This window comes from Lonchura striata, chromosome 1A, assembly GCF_050655825.1.
Source record: "Lonchura striata isolate lonStrDom1 chromosome 1A, ASM5065582v1, whole genome shotgun sequence".
In the NCBI taxonomy this organism is placed as follows: domain Eukaryota; kingdom Metazoa; phylum Chordata; class Aves; order Passeriformes; family Estrildidae; genus Lonchura; species Lonchura striata.
In genome coordinates, this window is record NC_140741.1 from 38,994,285 (window position 1) to 39,013,655 (window position 19,371).

At 33.5% G+C, this 19,371-nt stretch overlaps 1 protein-coding gene across 34 annotated transcripts in view; it reads right to left on the bottom strand.

Annotated features, from left to right (window-relative positions):
• Positions 1 to 19,371, bottom strand: part of FOXP2 (forkhead box P2) — a 398,716-nt gene that overhangs the window by 229,757 nt on the left and 149,588 nt on the right. The window contains exon 4 of one of the 34 annotated variants that reach the window (XM_085568379.1): positions 12,678 to 12,748. The exons of the other annotated variants lie outside the window; for them this stretch is intronic. The gene's annotated coding sequence lies outside the window, so the exon portion shown is untranslated. The remainder of the gene's footprint in view (positions 1 to 12,677; positions 12,749 to 19,371) is intronic. 34 annotated transcript variants of the gene reach the window in all.

A 19,371-nucleotide genomic window follows, 5' to 3' on the forward strand; every position in this document is an offset into this window, starting at 1 on the left:
CACACAGACTTTTGAGAGGACATAGCTGTACTAAACAGACAGTTCCCTCAGACAGAAAAAAAAAAAAAAAAAAGAAAAAAAAAAGGAAAAGGAAAGTCCTATACTTCAAGGTATATGTGCAACTATTTTCCATTCTTAGGCACACATATTTTCCACCACCATGTATTTTACTTATTTTAACAGGTGAAAGCAATTAGATTTTAAAATTATTACACTGTCACTGCTCCCAGTTCTAAAAGAATAATTTTAAAATTCTAAAACTAATGAAATAACTTTTTGATTAGAAACACATAGTTTGTGCTTAGAGAAGATTTTGAAGTAGGAATGAGTATCATAATCAGTGTCTGATCATTTAGCTCACTAAGAGAGGACATTAATGGGAGAAAAAAATTGACTACAGATATATCATGCAGTCAAAAATGCTATGTAAAAACAGAACTTACAAAAAAGAATCGCTTTCCAAAATCCTTATTAAATTAGTCGAGCTTGCTGTACCTGCAAAAATTAGATTGCAACACTAAAATTCTCAGTAAAAGGTACTGTCAGACCCTCATCATCTCAAATAGTCATTAAGAAAGACTAAAGAGATTCACCTTCTTGAAACAGAAGTAATTTTAATGTAAAAGTTTACACAATTAAAATTATAGAGGTTTAATTTCCAACAAGCCCCAAAGAATTCAATCTTCCATGGCTCTCAGGACTCATCTTCAACACAGAGGGTTAGCTTTAAACATTTATGCAATACATTTGGTAATAGAATTTAAAACTTGAGCATGTATCAAAGAACATTTATATTCTAACAGGAATCAATTGTATACTTCTAATTTGCCTACTCAGAAGATAACATTTTGATATACACAAATTAATTAGGCAGAAAAATCAAGGCAGACTTCTGCTTTACTGAAAAAAAAACTGAACACAATGTTCCATAGGTACTCTGGAGTATCATTTAGAGGCAGTATGTCACAATATCATTCTTAATTTTTAAATACTAAAATAATGAAAAGTAAGTTCTCTGCTGGTATGTCTTTCAGAACAGCATTGCTCTTTTATATCAATCATTAAGTGTTTTTTCTAAGATTTCATATCTCTGAAACTGTCATCTGTATAATAAAATAAATTTCTCTCACCATTTTCAGTCTAATAAGTGCTTACTGAGTATTATTTGCCTTACTCTCAAGTGGAAAATTATGAAAATGATTATATGAGATCTAAATGTAAGCAGTCGCAGTAAGCATGTTAAGTAAGGCAATACCTTATAAATTCATCAGATAAATTGTTACACGTTTAGAGATTGTCTTGCTTTTTCAGTGGAATGATACAGTCAACATTATACTTCAGCAGATAATTCATCCAATTTTAATCACTTTAATTTAAACAATTTGCTAATAAACAAAACACAGAAATCTGAGCTGAAAAAAGGACCACACATGAATACTTGAATACAGTATTCTGCTACTGTAAAGAAAGAAAGTTATTTTCAGTAAAATGAGGCCTCTCTTTCTTCTCTATTTGTCAGATTTAAAATAAATTGTACTCAATATCCTGAACTGCCTTTGACGAATAAAAAAACACCAATCAAAAAATTATCATGAAATAGTAGAGGAAAGAAGTGTCTTGGGTCAGAGAGGTGGAGCAGCATCCAGACAGTGCAAATCTGGACCACAAGTGATTTCTTCACTGCTGGACACTCATCTTATGAAGCAATCAGGCATAATTTGCTCCACCTCTAGCAGAATTACAGCATAGCCAAGCTAAGGAGCCTGGCAATAAATCAGCTCAAAATTCAACATTTACAGTGATATCCCTTATACTAATGACATATCCATGTCTGAAGGCCATAAATTCCTTACCAAGTAAACAAAGAGAATAAGAGAGTGTAATCCTTTTGGCATTACTGTGCCATGGCACTTAAAAAACAGCTGACAGTATAACTACATTCCCAAAACATAACATACTAACAAAACCTGAGATGCTGTAAAGGGAATTTTGCTTAAATCAGAGCTTTTTCTGACATTGGTTCACTTAATTTCAGGAGCCCTCACCCCCATATTTTTAATGAAGTATCTGTAGGGTATGGATCAAAAAAGATAGCATGTAAAAACTGGATGTGTTCATTAACATAGTGTGAACACTTCATATTTGATTTCTAAGCAGAAAACTAAGGTCTGATGGTAATGCTACGAGTATAGTCTCAGCCAAACATCACCCAGATCCCTAAAGTGAATGTTTTTAGCAAAGAAAGTGTGCTGGATCTTATGGCAAGGTTTTGGTAGCAGGGGGGGCTTCTGGGAGACCTAATGGAGCCAAAACACTGGCTCTGGGATAGACCCACTGCTGGCCAAGGCCAAACCCATCACCAGCTGTGATTGTGCCTTTAGGAGAATGAATTCAAGAAAGAGGAAAAGTGCTGCAAACAGCAATGGCAGCCAGAGGCAGGAGGCAGAAGATGGGAGAGGAACAGCTGTGCAGACACCTAGTCAGTGAAGAAGGAGGGGGAGGAGGTGCTAAAGGAGTCAAAACCTGCAGCCTATGGAGGACCCCATACTAGAGCAGGTGGATGCTTGAAGATTGCTGTGACCACACTGGAGCCCATGCTGGAGGAGGCTCCTGGTAGGACCTGTGGCCCCATAGACAGAGGAGCCCAGGCTGGAGCAGGTTTTCTGGCAGGTCTTGTGACCCCATGGGGGACCCATGTTGAAGCAGGGTGCTCCTGAGGGGCTGCACCCCACAGAAGAGACCCATGCTGGAGTAGTTCATGAGAAACTGCAGCCCATGGGAAGGACTCAACATGAAAGGAGCTCATGGAGGACTGTCTTCCATGGGAGGGATCTCACAGTGGAGCAGAGGAAAGACATGAAGAGTCCTCTCTGAGGAGGAAGGAGTGGCAGAGACAATGTGTGACAAATGACTGCAGCCCTCACTCCTCATCCCCCTGTGGTGCTGGGTGGATGAGGAAAGGTGGAGCATTTGGAAGTGCAGTTAAACCCAGAAAGACATGGGGGTGGAGGGACGGTTGTTTAGATTTAGGTTGTTGGTTTGTTTTTTTTATTATTATTATCTTACTCTGACTTTGAAAATAAATTAAATTTGTCTGTTTTGTCCATGATGGTAATTGGTGACTGATCTCTCCCTGCCCTCATCCCAGCCCTGGAGTCTGTCATTATCTTTTTCTCTGCCCTGTACAACTGATGAGGGGAGCGATAATATGGTGGGCACCTGGTGTCCACCAAGGATCAACATGCCACAAAAAGGTGTATAAATAAGAGAAACCTAAAAGGTGTTAATAAAAATCCACAACATTTAGAGCTTAAGAAAATAACAACCAATTCCTTAAATGTAATTGGGAAAGCATAGGCATTTAGCAAATCTCATTTTGGGAGAAAGGAAGATATTTTATTAAAATCCAGAGATAATTTATACCCCAAAAGTGTAAAAGCTAATGGAGGGCAATTAAAGCAGAAGGAATTCACTGCAAAATGAACTCTGAGTTTTAACAAATCTAGGGATACTCTACAAGATCAAGAAAATTGCAAAATCTTAATGTTGCATTTATGTTTATGATGATCGAACCTGAGAAACTACAGGTTGGCTGACATCAAGCAGGTATAAATTCTAGAAAGGCTGAGGAGTAAATAATTAAGAAATGGTAGTGTAATTCATTCACTTATAAGTATTGTCAACTAAACTTGATACCATTTTTTATGCTACAACAAGTTTGGCTAATAACATTAGCTTGCATTGTCATAGTACACTTAGATTGCTATAAGATTTAATCTTGCATGACAATTTCAAGCACCATACAAAATCAATACTCTACATTACATGGATTAAAACTGTTTAAATACACAGATCTTGAAAACTCTAAGTGGAAAATTGTCAGACAATGGAGGTTCTCTGAAGAACTTTTATTGTCCCAAATTTATTACTTCCATTGTAAATCAGAGATTAATTTTTTCAGATGACCTCAGCCTTGGTACAATGGGAAATATCAATCAAACAGATGGGCCCATCTTTCTCAGTATAACTCATCTGAGCCTCACACAGCTAAAATGTACCTCTCAAATTGATATATTAAAACTATAATCCAGTTCATTTATATAACAAAGGGTTAAGAGATAACTTGCTAGCCAACTGTAAGCATCTATAAGGCATAAGATACTTTAGAGTAGACAGCTGTTTAATTTAGCTGAAAAAAGCATTTAGATTTCCACTGGTAGAAAACTATTACTTGACTATTCATGTAAAAGTCACATTTCTTTATTTCTAAACAATGACAATAAGTAACCTATTAGTACTAAGTGTTGATAGATATGGATGATTACCTACATTTTCAAATCTTTATATCTTTCATATCTTTCTGAAAGAGCTCTCACATTTTAAGTGGAAGTTATAGTATCCAGGAAGCCACAAAGTCTTTCAGGAGTTTCTGAGATCTACCAACATTATGCAATAAACCCAAGTAATTTAGGAGGACTGGATTACCCATATTTTCACACAGCAACCCACCAAAAAAAGAGAGAAAAGCAAAATCTGACTTCAAAAACATGTGCCATAAGTTCTTGAGTACTGGAAGAAATTAATAACATAAGCAAAAATACAAGTTTATAGCTATTTAATAACCTCATATTTTCTGGTTTTCTCCACAAGAAGCAGTGCTGAGAGTGAATTTACAAACAGGAAGTTTGACAGTAGTCAAATCTAAATTGCATTACTATTTTCTCTACACTTAATACAGGGGTTTTTACTTCAGTAGAAGTACTTCAGTTTAAAGTAGTTTAGAGCAAGTAGCCTTAAGAGAGTTGGACTGTCCCATATATTACAGCCCAGCTGTGCCATAAGGACACTGAGTGGAGGGTTGTATTACAGAGGTTCAGAAAGGCAGTACAGGTTATGAATATACAGGGATATATATCCATAGAAATAGACAGATCTATCTGAGAAGAAAAAAGGAAAACTACATTTGTTATTTATGTGACTGACTTTCTAATAGAGATACAGCATACAGAAAGTGCTAGACTTTTTGTGATGAAACAACCAGGTTTTTCTGTGGGCAGCAAAACTAGCAAAGCTCAGGTATCTCCAGAAAGAACATATAGGAATTTTCTCCTGCAAAGTGTTCTTCTTCTCCCTTTCTGCTGCAATTACTTTAAGTTCGGCCCCTCTTCCCTAATTCCTTCTTTTCTCCTTACCTATCCCATTTTCATAAGACAATTGTCCTCTCTTCTACCTTTGCTAAGTCCCAGCTGGTCAAGAGCCAGCAAGTGCTTTGAAGTCTTGCACACAGACATGCTCCTTACTGCTGAGTACACATGTGGTGACTATGGGACAGAGGGAACAGCTAATAATAGTTATTAAGCATAAATTCAGCCTGGGTGTCATATTGACATATTGGTTAGGACATCAATCTAAAAATAACTTGTTCTTTTTCCTGATGGAGATTAGTTGGTTCAGTAGTTGGTACAAAGGCTTATTTGATTCCAAATACCTCAATATGATCACACACACAAATAATCTTGGTTTAGACTCCATTGAACACTATTATACAACTGTGATGAAATTTGGCAATTTAGTCCTACTTCCCACAACCTGAATTGTCCTCAGAAATAACAAAAAAGACTTAATTAATAGATTTGCAGCAGTTGTCGATTAAGATAGCCAGATTTTAAAATGAATATATATGCATAAAACACATTCCTCACTCATATGATCACTGACTGAGCCTTCCTTTTTCTTATCTTATCCAAGCAAAACCTGTACTTCAAATTCCTTTTAAAAATCCTTTTTAAAATCCACTTCTTTAGGAAGCCTTCTCATCTCTTAACCATTTTACCTCATGTTTGTATTACACTGCACAAAATTACAGTCCTACTTCTTCTGCTGCCTTAAATAAGGATTCAGAGAGGAAGAACTCAAACACTGAAGGATATGGTCTTCTGCCAGGTCTGAGAAGAAAATAATTTTTCAGATATATAGGAAATGGGTTCTGGGTGCTTCCAGGGCATGAAGAGAGGTTTAAATTTTGTCTGATTAGAAGGTTATAAGTGAAGACAGAAACCCCCAAAATAGTGAGTAAAATCTTCTACTCTTGTTGTTGCCTTGGTGAGACAGGTGAGTGTTTACAGCACTTAACATATGAAGTTCTGTTAAGGGGCAGAAACTCTCTAAAAACATGCATTTGTGAAGTGCTGTGGTATTCCTTGGGTCTTGCAGAGAGAATTCTGTAAGACTTGGTATTTATCTATAGGATATATAGTATCAAGTACACGCAAAGCTCCTGCCTCACTTGCATTTTCTTGACTTGAGCTTCTCCTCTTCCAATAAATCTTCAGTGTATTCCACTAAAATTTTCATGTATTGTTAAAACATCAGAGTGTATTTGAAAGGTTAACATGCATGTTTTAATTAAACTCTGAGTACACTGGTATTAAAACCTACAAGCTTTCTAGGTCATCCAGAAATACACCATCCAGACAAATTAGAACCAAAGTCCACCTTACTGTGGATAGACAGATATGATAGAATTATGTAAAAAATCTTGCTAAACCTTTCCACATTTACAGATTAATACTTGTGACTTTTAAAACAACTCTTATACTAGTTTGAAGAGAAGTTGAATAATGCCAAATAAAGTTGGCATCTGCAATTATTTTGGAATGTATGTTAAATACTCACGAACACTTTTCTCTTTCTCTGGGAAGAATGGATTTCTCACTGCTTATATTATGTTCACTATGAGATGCCCACACAAATTCCATTTAAGAATAAAAATACTTCTCTACAGACATCTAGAGCTTTTTCAATCTCTTTTTATCATAAACAAAAGGGTTTTTTTAAAAGAAGTATTAGCACTTAGAGAAACCATTCAGAAATTAAATCTAGGGCTCTCTAAAAAGAAATGCATGTTTATTGACAAATACCTGTAACTATGTATATGCTTATTAGTATACTGCAACTATGTATACACTTATTATAAATAAGAATAAAATCCACACTAAGTAACAATCTAACAATGACAGCAACAAGAATAATGTATTTTAAGAAACTCTTATTTAACATTTAAATAGGAGGTATTTCAAACAGATTTAAAATTTCATTGGAATTAAAGTAGCCTATTTTTAAGCACAGATTCACTGTGAAATTTACATAAATGTAACAAAAGCAGTACTAACAGTAAACTTTTACAAAAAAAAAAAAAAAAACATAAAAAACCCCAAAAACAAACAAACAAACAAACAAAAATTAAACCAGAAATCCATTAGAAATTGCCAAATATAAAATTAGAACAAATTTAATTGAAGTGCTATTCCAGTTTCCAAACCAGGAACCTTTCATAAAAGGCAAAATACTTTCCCCATTTAATTTCATAGCAGTTCAGAACCTTACTAACTCAGTTAGTTCATATAACTATACTAAGCAGAAAAGCTGAGAATGCTGTGACTAGAGGAGATCTACTTTTTCCAAAACATTGCAAGATGCAGATTTTAAACTAATCACTCAGTAAGATATAATATTGTTCATTAAATACTAGTTCTACAACCAAGTAATTTTTGTGACTGATTTATAATAGTTTTTTTACATATCTAATAAAGATGAGAGGTTTCATAAAAAATAATTTTACTTTACTTTCTGTGCATTTCTAATATTTTTCCAATCTTCTTTTGAATTATCAAAGTAAAGGTCAAAAAAATGGACACTTATAAGTCCTATAAAAAGGTTTCATTTTTTAAAAGCAACATCACTTCTAGAAAAACAATTGAAGGATAAATATAACACAGTTAAAGATAAGTTATGAAGTTAAACTCAATTTGATCATGATTTATATAAAAAAATATTGAAGTTGTTTTAACAAAAATATAACACTTGTAAGCATATGGGGGCAGTATAATTTTAAAGAAGTGACTCAGAATACTAATTTACTTACACCTCAATAAATATCCAGAAAATATGCAGAAAAATTACCAAGTCAGAGTATTACAACTCCATTAAGGAGATGTTCACATTTCTACTTGTCACAAATCCTGATTTTCCCTACACGTCCTATCAGAGGTTATGTCATGCTGTAATGATAAAACAAAAATTGTAACTGCAAATGTTTCTGAAACTGGAAGACAAAATCTAAGAGGGACTAAAACTCAGGCACAAAGCTACATATTATCTTGACCAGCTATAAGTATTGTCTTCAAGAACTTTTTCATTTCACAGTAAGACAAAAAATAATTATGTATATTTTAATCTATGTTTGTTATCATATTGATTACTCTCAAGCAATGTCTTCCATGATCCTGTGTTCCCAACAGTCTGTTTATTCCAGCACAGTAACAAACACATCCTTTCAAACTCCCTGGCACACCACAATCCCAAGGCCTCCATTAAGTCTCTACTACCGACATATTCTTATTTGGACAATATTGTCCGGGATTTTCCCTGATTAAGTTCTGTATCATTACATAAATTTTAAATTAAGAACATCACAGTATTAAATCAATTGAATTCCTAATATATAACCTGAGAAAAATACTCGCACTCACTTTGAGCATGATCATAATTATCTGAAATTACATAGCATCAGAGATTTAATTTCTAAATTAGAAGACTGAATTTGGCTCAGATTTTAATTTTTGTAGATGATACATTTTATAGACTGACAGTTGTGCTTAGATTATTTATCAATAACATTTCTATTGTATTTTTGGCTGTTAAGTAAAAACTTCCCATATAAAAATGAGCTGAGGTAGTATGTCTCCTTTAGTCTATTCTTCAATCAGGCTTAAATTGCCATCAGTAAAACTTACACCTTTGTGAAAAGATAAAATTTGTTTTATCAAAAACCTTTTGATTTTTTTAACCACAATGAAAAAAGAATACCGCATTCAGACTTCAGGGTAATGTAATCTAGCATTGTTTAAGATGAATGTACACTTTAAAAACCAAACCTATTTCCAACATAAGTCACCAGCATGACATTGAAAAAGGAATTTGCATTTAGTATTGATTCTGAATTTTGTTTTTTTAAAAGAGTAGCAAGGTAGACTTTCTTCCTGTCCACCTGAAAGTAGACCATTTGTTTCAAAGCTGTCATAATTGTAATTTCTAGCTGATTCTAAAATAGTAGATGATTATGAAGGCTTGTATTTATTTTCACACACTGGAACTAAAAAGTACTAGATTTTGTAATTTTGTAAATAACTTGTGAAAACATTTGAAAGAAAAACAGTAAAAGAATAGGTAAGCATCTTCAAAAAAATCACTCATGAACTTCTAAGCATGCTATAAGTATCTGTTGGAAAAACTCATTCCAATGTCTCAAAGAAATGAACACCTCAGTAGAATGGTATACTATGCAAATTAAACATAGTTATCCTTTGAAACCACATGTGAGCTTTAATCAATATGTAATTTACAATTAAACAATAATTTTCTGATTTAAAAGTATTACAAGCATAACAAATACAATTAACCTAGTATTTCAGATGCAAATTAGCTCAATTAATGTACCCCAGCTATGTGCCACTTTGAATATATGTATATTTTCCATTTTGATTTTTAATTGGCTATGAAACATAACTCTAACAGAGATGTAAAGATCTAACACTAAATTATTTGAGAACATATATTTTCATTTTAAAGCAATGATCCAAGTGTAATGTATTGTGTAGATGAACTATGGAACAAGTTAAACAAGTTTCTGAATCAACCAGACTATTCCAACAAAATGCCATGTATGTGCAAGAAAGTTACAAGATAAAAAGTGATTAATAAAAAAAAAAAATCTCCTTAAAACAAAGTAATTTCATTCTCTGTGCTTTAGGGGGTGACAGTTATGAGTTCAGACACAATGTAGGCAGCTATATCATAATCCAGCTCAAAAAGCCATAAACTCTTATACATCCAGAAATACGAAAAGTAGTTTAGACATCTCTATCAAATTTGAGATAAGCACTCCTTTATAAATGTCTATGTCTTTCCATTGGCTATGAGTATCTAAATTATGTTCTAATATCTTGATGTCTACACTACAGGCATCAGCAGTTGGATTTTGTAAAGGCAGTTTGTGATACCTGTTTCTGCATTTCGATATTTGACTTGGTGGTGCCTTAAGTTTTAGCTTTCATATTTTCCAGATTCTGTACTGCATTAGTATATAACTCTGAACTTCATATAAAGTGTTAGCAAGTTCTCCTCACAGATTAGTTAGACAAAACAATCCTTTTCCAGCCTGAGAACCAAGGACAGCATTCCAGCTTCAGACCCAAAAGTGTAAAGGACAGCAAATTGAGGTGAGCAATTTGGGAGGATGGGCCTTCTGTAATTGGACAATTTATCCCAATATGTAAATGGACTCATAAAAGTGTGAAAAGGTGTGACCTGTCATCCATTGGTACTGCCCAAGGTGTGTCCTTTGAAGGCTTTTCAATAAACAACTACTGTATTCCTTTAATACTGTCTAGCCTCTGTTCTAAGTAGCCTCTCAAGGCATCACTGGTATCTTATTCTTCATGAGTCTTTTGTTATTTAAATATTTTTATGAACATATTACTTGTTCATTTGTTTAACTGTCCTTTGCATGCTAAACAGGTGTATAAAATACTATTTTTCCCTATCCTTATCTGTCTAAATAGAAAGGATAAATTGAAATAGTTGTGTATGGACTTAACAGAGTTCAAACACTAATTGATGTTACAAAAGGGAACAGAGAGAAGGAGGTTTGCTATTCAGTCATGTTATTTGGCAATGATGTAACTTCTAGACAGACAAACCCAGTTAAAATTATCTCAGTTTATCTCAGTGTATCTCAGTTTAGTCAGGGAATAAATCCTATTTACCCTTTAATATGGGGTGTACCAATTAATTTATCTTTTTCAGGACTGTGAAAGAAAACAAACAAGACATTTGAGGTTCCAGGAAAACACTTCTAATTGAGTTCAAATTCAATATTTATTTGAATTATGTCAGCAAAATTATTTCAGTTCAACAAGAACATTTCAAAATTTTGGGTCATCCATGACTGCTAAGAATTTTGTGCAAAACAAGCTCCAACTCCATTTTAAAAAGTAAACATAGTTTTCTATAAATATATTTATATAAATTTGTATAAATTTAAATATATGTACATAAATAGATACATTTCTATAAATATATTTATATAAATTTACTATAAATATATTTGTATCAATTTCACATAATTCCACATTATTGGACAAGTTATGTCTTCTAAACAGGAAACTCATTCAAATGTGGAAATCTAAAAAGATTGGTTACATCCTAAAAAAAAGGAAGACTACTTATGCTCTGATAAGTTATATTAAATAAATATTTTGGAGTCTTTTATCCTACTTAAGAATACTCCACCACATTAAAGTTCCTAAATAATAAAGAAAGTGTAAGGCAGGTCAAAACAAACACAATTTCATTTACCTATCTGCATGAAACCGCCCCTATTTAAGAATGGTAAATAGATATGAAGGATCAGTTACAGTCAGGGAAGCCTCTATTCAGAGTAAATTGGGAGAGGCAACCGAGCATCCCAGCTCAGTCTAAATTAAATGCCTGTTGAAACATCAGTTGTATCACTGAATGATACTTTCAGAAAGCACTAGAAAGCAACCTTTACTAATGCACAGAGAAACTGGTCTTCCACAGGACAAAAGAGAAGATAATGGCATACCGAAACACTGGGATAAAAGATAGAAGAAAATTTAACATGAGTAAAATTAGGTTAAATTAAGTTGTTTATGAATTTGAGATAGGACTCAGAATCAGAAATCACAGGATTTAATAAGGCTGCAGTACTGGACAACAAAATAGTGAACACTATTCAACAGAAACAAACATGAGGTGATGTGTGTTGATGGAAAAAGCTATCCCAACACTACCTACAGGATGACACAACATGGATGACTAATAACCATCAAGGACTTAGGTCTTGAGTTATAAATGAAGGTTCATCAAAACCAACATATTAAAACTGCAATCAAAAAAGCAAATCTGTTATTATCTGACATTTGATTAAATGATCAAAAGAAGAGAACAGAAATAACTAACACACCTATTATTTATCATCTAAAAAAATAAGCATAGTAAATAAAAATTTTATTTTAAAATGCAAAATCTCAAAGTACTATTCATAATTAAATTACTATAATGATAAGGAAAACTTAAAAATTACTTACTAAAATTCAAAACCTCTGGATAAACTATTTGCTGGGAATATCATATCTCTTCTACAGACTTATTTATCTGAACATTTTTGTTTTTACATCTTACTCCTACAGGCTAGGCAAATTCAAAATGCTGTATTTTATCAGATCTACAGCACACAAAAGAACAAAAGTTCAGAATTTTTTTTTTTACTCTGTGGAGATCAAGTGTTGGAGTAGTAGCAGAGATTTAAGTACCTAACAAAGTAATCTGTAGCTGCAAAGGTCCCAACACAGCCAAACCAGGATTTCAGCAAGGTAAGAATAATTCATTTTAAGTACCATTTATAATTACACTTTTATTACAAACACCTTGTTTTTGCATTCTACATCTCACAAACTTTGATGGCTTTGAGTCCTGATCAATGAACTTAAACCTCCTTATCTTATGTGACAAGGAAGAATAATTTTAATTTTATAACAACTCTGCTGCCTCTTTGAGGATTAGCCCAGCCTCTCTCCTCTAAACTGACTCACCATTAATCAGATGGAGGAAGCATTCCCATTTAGAGATGAGGATTCAGAGACACAGGACAAGCAGATTAACCCTGGATATGACAGGGAAAGGATTAAGAGAATAAAATTCAGCCTTCAGTGATCTTGGTGGCAAAAGGCTCAAATCAATTTCAATACTCACACCATTTCACCCATTTGTGTCCATAAACTGATTTTACCATTCATAGTGGAACTTTGGTGATGATACTTAGAACTTTTTTTGAAATCTCATAATGTTTTGTGTTTTCTCCTAAAGCTTCCACTGTTGGGATCTAGATATTTGACAATAATTACCTTTTTTTTTAAATATATATAACTTACCAGTTTTCATGGGCAGAAATTAAAAGCATAAAACCTGAAAGGTTCAGAGTGTAAAAATGAGACAAAAAGAATAAAAAGTGTATGCTTTACAAGCCCTCAAAATACAAAAAAGAAAAAAAAAAAAGCCAAATACAAAAATTTGACGTGAACAACTTGCACTTTCATTAAACTATTTAAATACAACAAAAGTTTTACACATCACCAAAAGAGCTAAAGACTTTATTTTCTGGGTATTTATTTTCTTTCTCTATTGGCAAAATGCATTACTATAAAACTCATACAGGTACTCTTACATCTGATCCTCATTATAAGTGGAATCAATTCTCAGTCATGGTTTTTATAACCACACTGAATAGCTTCTACATCACTACCATGTAAGTGGCATTCAACAGCAATTCAGAGAAATCTGTCACTGAGGCTTACTGTCAACAAAAAACACTTTCTCTGTGATGGCAGAACCTATATGTAGAGCTGGAAGGGCAAGTCACAGTGAACTAAGTGTACAAAAAATTTAGCACTGCTTTGTGTTTATGCTTTATTCACAGAAAAGAATATTTTACAGAACTCTACAAAAAACCCCACTAATATTAGGACTCAATTATGTGCTAGTTGCTATTGTTTTGCTATTTGGAACTTTTATTTACTATTCTCTGGTTCAAGATATAAATCATGACATTTACTGAGTTACTTGACTGAACGAACCACACAGCAGCAGTTGGGGAAAGCTGTGTGCTTTTCATCAACAGGTTGCAGTTTACTGAGAGTGCTGGCTACACTGTTGTTTTCAGAAAAGAGTGCAAAATGCATCTCAAAATTGCTCGGACATGGTTTTGTGTATGAACACAGATTGGTTCTTTTTCATTAGAAATACTCAAATGCCTCTTAACTTTGCCCCCTCTGAGATCTCAGGCACATCTATCAGAGAAAAGACACACACCTCTGGTTACTCTGAAAGTAACAACTGTGCAAATCTCATCTGTAACATGAAATAGCTGTATATTCATTACCACCTGATCAATTCCTAACCAGAATACTGGTGTCTATGTTTGTTACAGCAGTATGCAAAAACACAGAATTTATTTTTGCAACATGCTCTACTGAGGATAAACTTTACTATATTAAAAAACACCCAGAAAAATTTTCCAAGAATTTAAGACTGGTTCAAAGGGGTTTCTCTTTGAACTTCATTAGATTTCTTATACTTAGTGGCCACGTAAAAGAGCAACTTTAAACTATTTGCAAACGTGCCCAATACATTACTCCACAGATTCATAAGTAGTTGCTTATACTTTGATTCTACTGAAGAAAGAACTCCAAAAACACTGACAACTGGAATGACTGTTATGTTTGGACTTTTAAAATTCAAAACCAGTTTAAAACTTCTGAAGTTATGGCTGAAATAGAATTTCTTGAAGTATTTTTAGCTTACACTCTGGATAATCAGTATAATGCCCACCCAGGCTGTAACAGACTGCTTTCTCTCTTCTAGACAAGGAAATTAAACATGGAATATTGACAGAGAAAAGTAAATGCATTTAAGTATCAATAACATTAGCTTGATGAAGCCATTTACACATCTGTCATCTTTCTTTAAAAATACTATTGTGTGGCAAAATTTTAATTCATGTTATTCTATTATGCAAAAATATTTTAATGCTCCATAGTACCAGCAATCCTCCACACTGCAAAATATGTATTTTTTATCTTTATTTGAACCATGGCTAAAGAACTTGGTTTTCTCTTTTTCCTTCCCTGTCTACAGTAGTTCCGTTTCCATATGGTATAATATATAGATATAAGCTGTAGTATAAGCAATTGAACTTTTTACACCCTCAAAAACCACAAAATCAGATGGTCTGTGGTTTTTGCAGCTGGTGCACTGCATTCATATTGGGTAGTGTCATATGAAAAATATTTCACTCCCCAAGCCCTAAACAGAGTCACTCATTAATGAAATACAGGCAGTACAATGAGATCATATAAGGTATAGATTTCAACAGACACACTAAAAACAGTAAAGGAACACTGAACAAGAACACAAATCAAGTTCCTCTGCCAGAACAGGATTTTTTCTAAAGGAATGTCTTAGATTTAACATTTGCTTTGAAAACAACTGTTAACCACTACCCAGAAAAAATTTCCGTACAAGTGTTAGCAGACTAAACAATCACAATTTGGCAGAGGAAAAACAGTAAATAACTTCAGACATAGCTACATGACAGGATGTCTCACCCTAATACACCACTATCAAATCACAGAATTATTTACTTAATACCACATATGGAATCTGTTTACTTAAGAAAATAAGCTGTCACCAGCAAAACTTTGTTTAAAAATAATTTCAGGGCTGAGGATTATTGAATTTAACTTCAGTTTGTTTTTACAGAAATCTAAAAAAAAAAAAAAACAGTGCAGCAATCTAGTTGCAAACATATCTTAAGTCCACTTACATAGAAAATGCATACTAAGGTAGAATTTTTACGCTCTATTACTAATATTATTCATTTAAAGAATGACCACAACTTTGTAATGTATTTAATGACATTTTATTTCAGTAAAATTTATCAGAATAAATTATTTCACTTCTAGCATTCTCAAATGATACCCACCTGTTTGCCTCAATCTAAAAGTTCAGTCTAAAAGCTTTCTTTAACTAAGAAAAGGCTCAGCAGCAGGAATAAACACCAGACAATACAGCCAAGGTACATTATGGACTTGATTCTCTTCTCACAGACTCTGATACACCTCTGTGGATTTACGTGGCTTGAATATGATAGCTGAGCTACGTATCAGGTTCTGCACAACTACTTTATAAATCTAAGGGCTATAGCATGTTTGTTTTATCCTGGGGGAAAGTATATCTAAGCAAAATAGACTATAGCTTCCATCTTACCCTCAACAGCCAATGAGGATTATTTGTAACAAATGGCCAACTGTATTTGCATTTCTATTACATATATTTTTAACTTCTAACACAACAGCATTCTGAAAACCTCATTCAATTGGGATAGCCCTTTAAAATAAAGATAAATAATAAGGACTAGCTGTAATTGAGTAATTGGAGACCAGGAGACCTGAGAGGTGTTTTCCTGCTACTTAATGCTTTTCTTCTATAATGTAGAAGAAAAAAATTCACTGCAACACTTTTGAGAAGAAGCTTTTATGCACAGAAAGTTATGATTGTTCTCTCTTTGCAGTAATTATTTTTGTAGAAATTTATATGCTTTTAATTGTCCTATATCAGTCAGCATAGAGGAAATATTAAGGGCTGTATCTCTCAGCTAAACAAGTACATTGTGCACAAGATAAATTCCTCCATTTATCTGCACCTGTTGTCTATAAAATGCTTATATGCCTCATTTCTGCCATCTGACAATAAACTATCTTACACTTGAAACACTACACGGAGTTGAAATAATCCACAGCACCATAACTCAATACAGAGAATTAAATATGAGCTAAGAATAGAACAGCTTTCTTGTTAATCCTATATCAGTACTGACACAAAACCATACTAGAAATCATAAATGCCACATATACCAAGAAACAAAATTCTGCACATTTTCCAATCATGCATTTTGCCACAAGTTTCCATAGTTACAAACTATTTGTTAAAAAATAAATCAAATCAAACCCACACCCCACCAACAAATCCAACCAACCAACCAACCAAAAAAATCTCACTACCAAACCAAAAAACCCTAAATTGAACTATAATATAAAGCAAGAGAATCATAGAAGGGAGGAAGTCAAGTTGGAAGGGACCAATAAGGATCATGGAGTCCAAGTCCTCAACTATTATTCTAGCATTATTAATATATTAATAAGTAAATAATATGAAATAATATTAATAGAAATAAAAACAATAATGATAAAAGAAAACCAAAGAAACTGGATTTTACTCTGAACTTCAATGACAAACACAGGTTGTGCAATACCTCTTACTCAAAGTTCCTCATAAGAAATTGTTTCGCACATTGTGAGCACAAAGCTTTCACAGACTAATTTCTGAAGTCGCATAGTAAATATGACAAGTTTATTTAAAATTTTCAGGTCTTCTCAAATCAAATTATTCTACAAATAACTTGAAGCTAGAAAAACTGCTCCTCTTAATTTAGAAAATTACATAAAGGAAAATCATAAAAACAATTCTCTAAATACAGACTGTCTCCATGTTTTTTTGTATTATACAGCAATACGGTATTATGGTTCTTACAAATAGAAGTTAGGAATTTTTAGAGTAACTTTGCTTGTATTAATAAAAACTCATCATTATGTGTTCAAACAAAATATTCAGGCCTCTAATCTATGACCCTTTTTACTTATACCTGGTTTTAAGCAAACCATTCCACTTGACTTCAGTGAAAAATACTTTCTTCGTGTTAGCTTGCTGAACACCTCTCCAGGACTTCAAAGCAAGAATGATACAAAATTAACATCAAAAATATGTTATGGATTAAAATGGATTAGAAACAGACAAATCAGTAAGTCTCAGAATGTAATTGCAAACAGGGAATTATATTAAGGGCATTTGTAAGAGTGATCTACTGTGATAGGTTACTGGTCCCACACTGTTCCATTCTTTTAACAATGACCTTCAAGAAATTGCAAATTCATTACTGATGACGTTTGCTGACAACACAGTAAATGATAATGAAGAGAGCCAGCTACTAGAATAAAATTATCTGCATCTCTGGAAATGTTTTACTCGAACATTTAAAAGGAATTTAAAGGAATTAAAAGGAATACTTTTCATACCACCACATGTGTAAACCTGCACTTCTAGCTACAAAGGAAAAAGTCCATATTCAGAGGATGAAACATGGTATCTCAGAAAAATTACAGACATGGAGTTACGATGCATAGTTAAATCCCATGGCACACTAGTCAAATGGGCAAAGACCCTTGACAACATAAAAAATGAGAAAAGGAAGGTTATGCTTTTTTAAATCCCAGGGTAACATAACCATTGCAGAACACCGTGACCAGTTCTAATGTTGACCATAAATTGGAATAGTTTAAAAGACAATTCAGCTAACCTGCAAACACTTCTTATATATTGAACTCACAGCATACACCTCTATTCAGATTCTGAAAAGGAAAGTTAAAAGCATGTAATAAACAGAAAGTTCTTCACTATCACATAACATCCAATGACTGCAGATTGAGCCTAGAGATGCTCAGATGAGAAAAAGCACTCCCTTCTTCAGCACTGAAATTATTTACAAAGTATCTACAGACAGCAGCACTTTAAATCTTCACTAGTCACCCTAATTACCAGTACACTATGTTAACCCAATCTGCCAGACAGAAGAAGAAAATCTTTAAGCAATGGCTTTAGTTGGAATAAAATAGCTGTCCTACTGTACAAAATGGGATTGCATATTACAGCCTCCTCCAATCCCATTCCAAAAGCAGTTCCATCCTGCAGTCACCATTCTCTTTAAAGACAAAGACACAAATGTTTTATGGTGGCTCTGGGAACCCACCATGCCCCAGCTACTGTTTATACGAATGTTAACGCCATTGTGGGTATCTGGTCACCAGGAATTTGACATCTGATCAGACAATACAGCTACTGACTGAATTGAACCCTTCTGTGTTACAAAGCACAGGAGGAGATGCAGCCTGTTACATTACCCTCTATAAGTATAATATTTACATTGCAAAATTATAATCTGAAAATTTAAGCCTACATAATAAAAGAAGAAGTAGGCATAGTAAAATTTTGTAGCAGTCATCTCTTCTGAGTAAGGAAAAAGAATTATTTGGAAATTAACATGAAGATCATAAGACCAGATGAGAAAACCAAAAATCTTTCAGGAATACTTCACTGAAACTGAAGGTATTGTATTCACAGGGTAAGTGAAGATATCTACTGGGTAACAGAATAAAATCTCATCACAAAATGCCATGTCTTATGCACAACACAAGTTTATATTCCAAGAGTAAAAAATCCCAGAGAACCTTCCACATTCTCTATTTCATAAACAAAACCAGACTGTTAAATGAATGATTAAACTTGAAAAATATAAGAAAATTAAATATATGTTCTTACTAAATTCTTATTAAATATATGTTCTTACTATACAGCAATATTACCCTTGTAGGATCTTTAACTAGTGTAAAATTATATGTATGTTATAACATATAAAACATATAAAAACATGGCTGCTGAGGAGACCTTGTTGTGACTTGTTCTCAGCTACAGCGTTGGAATTCTGAGCAAGGCTCCCTTCTCTGGCCATCACATTTCATGTATATTTAATCCATATCTAGGCTTTCTACTACAAGAAGCCAAGAAGTTAACCAGTGCTTTCAAACATAAAAACACTTAGACACAATCAAAAAGACA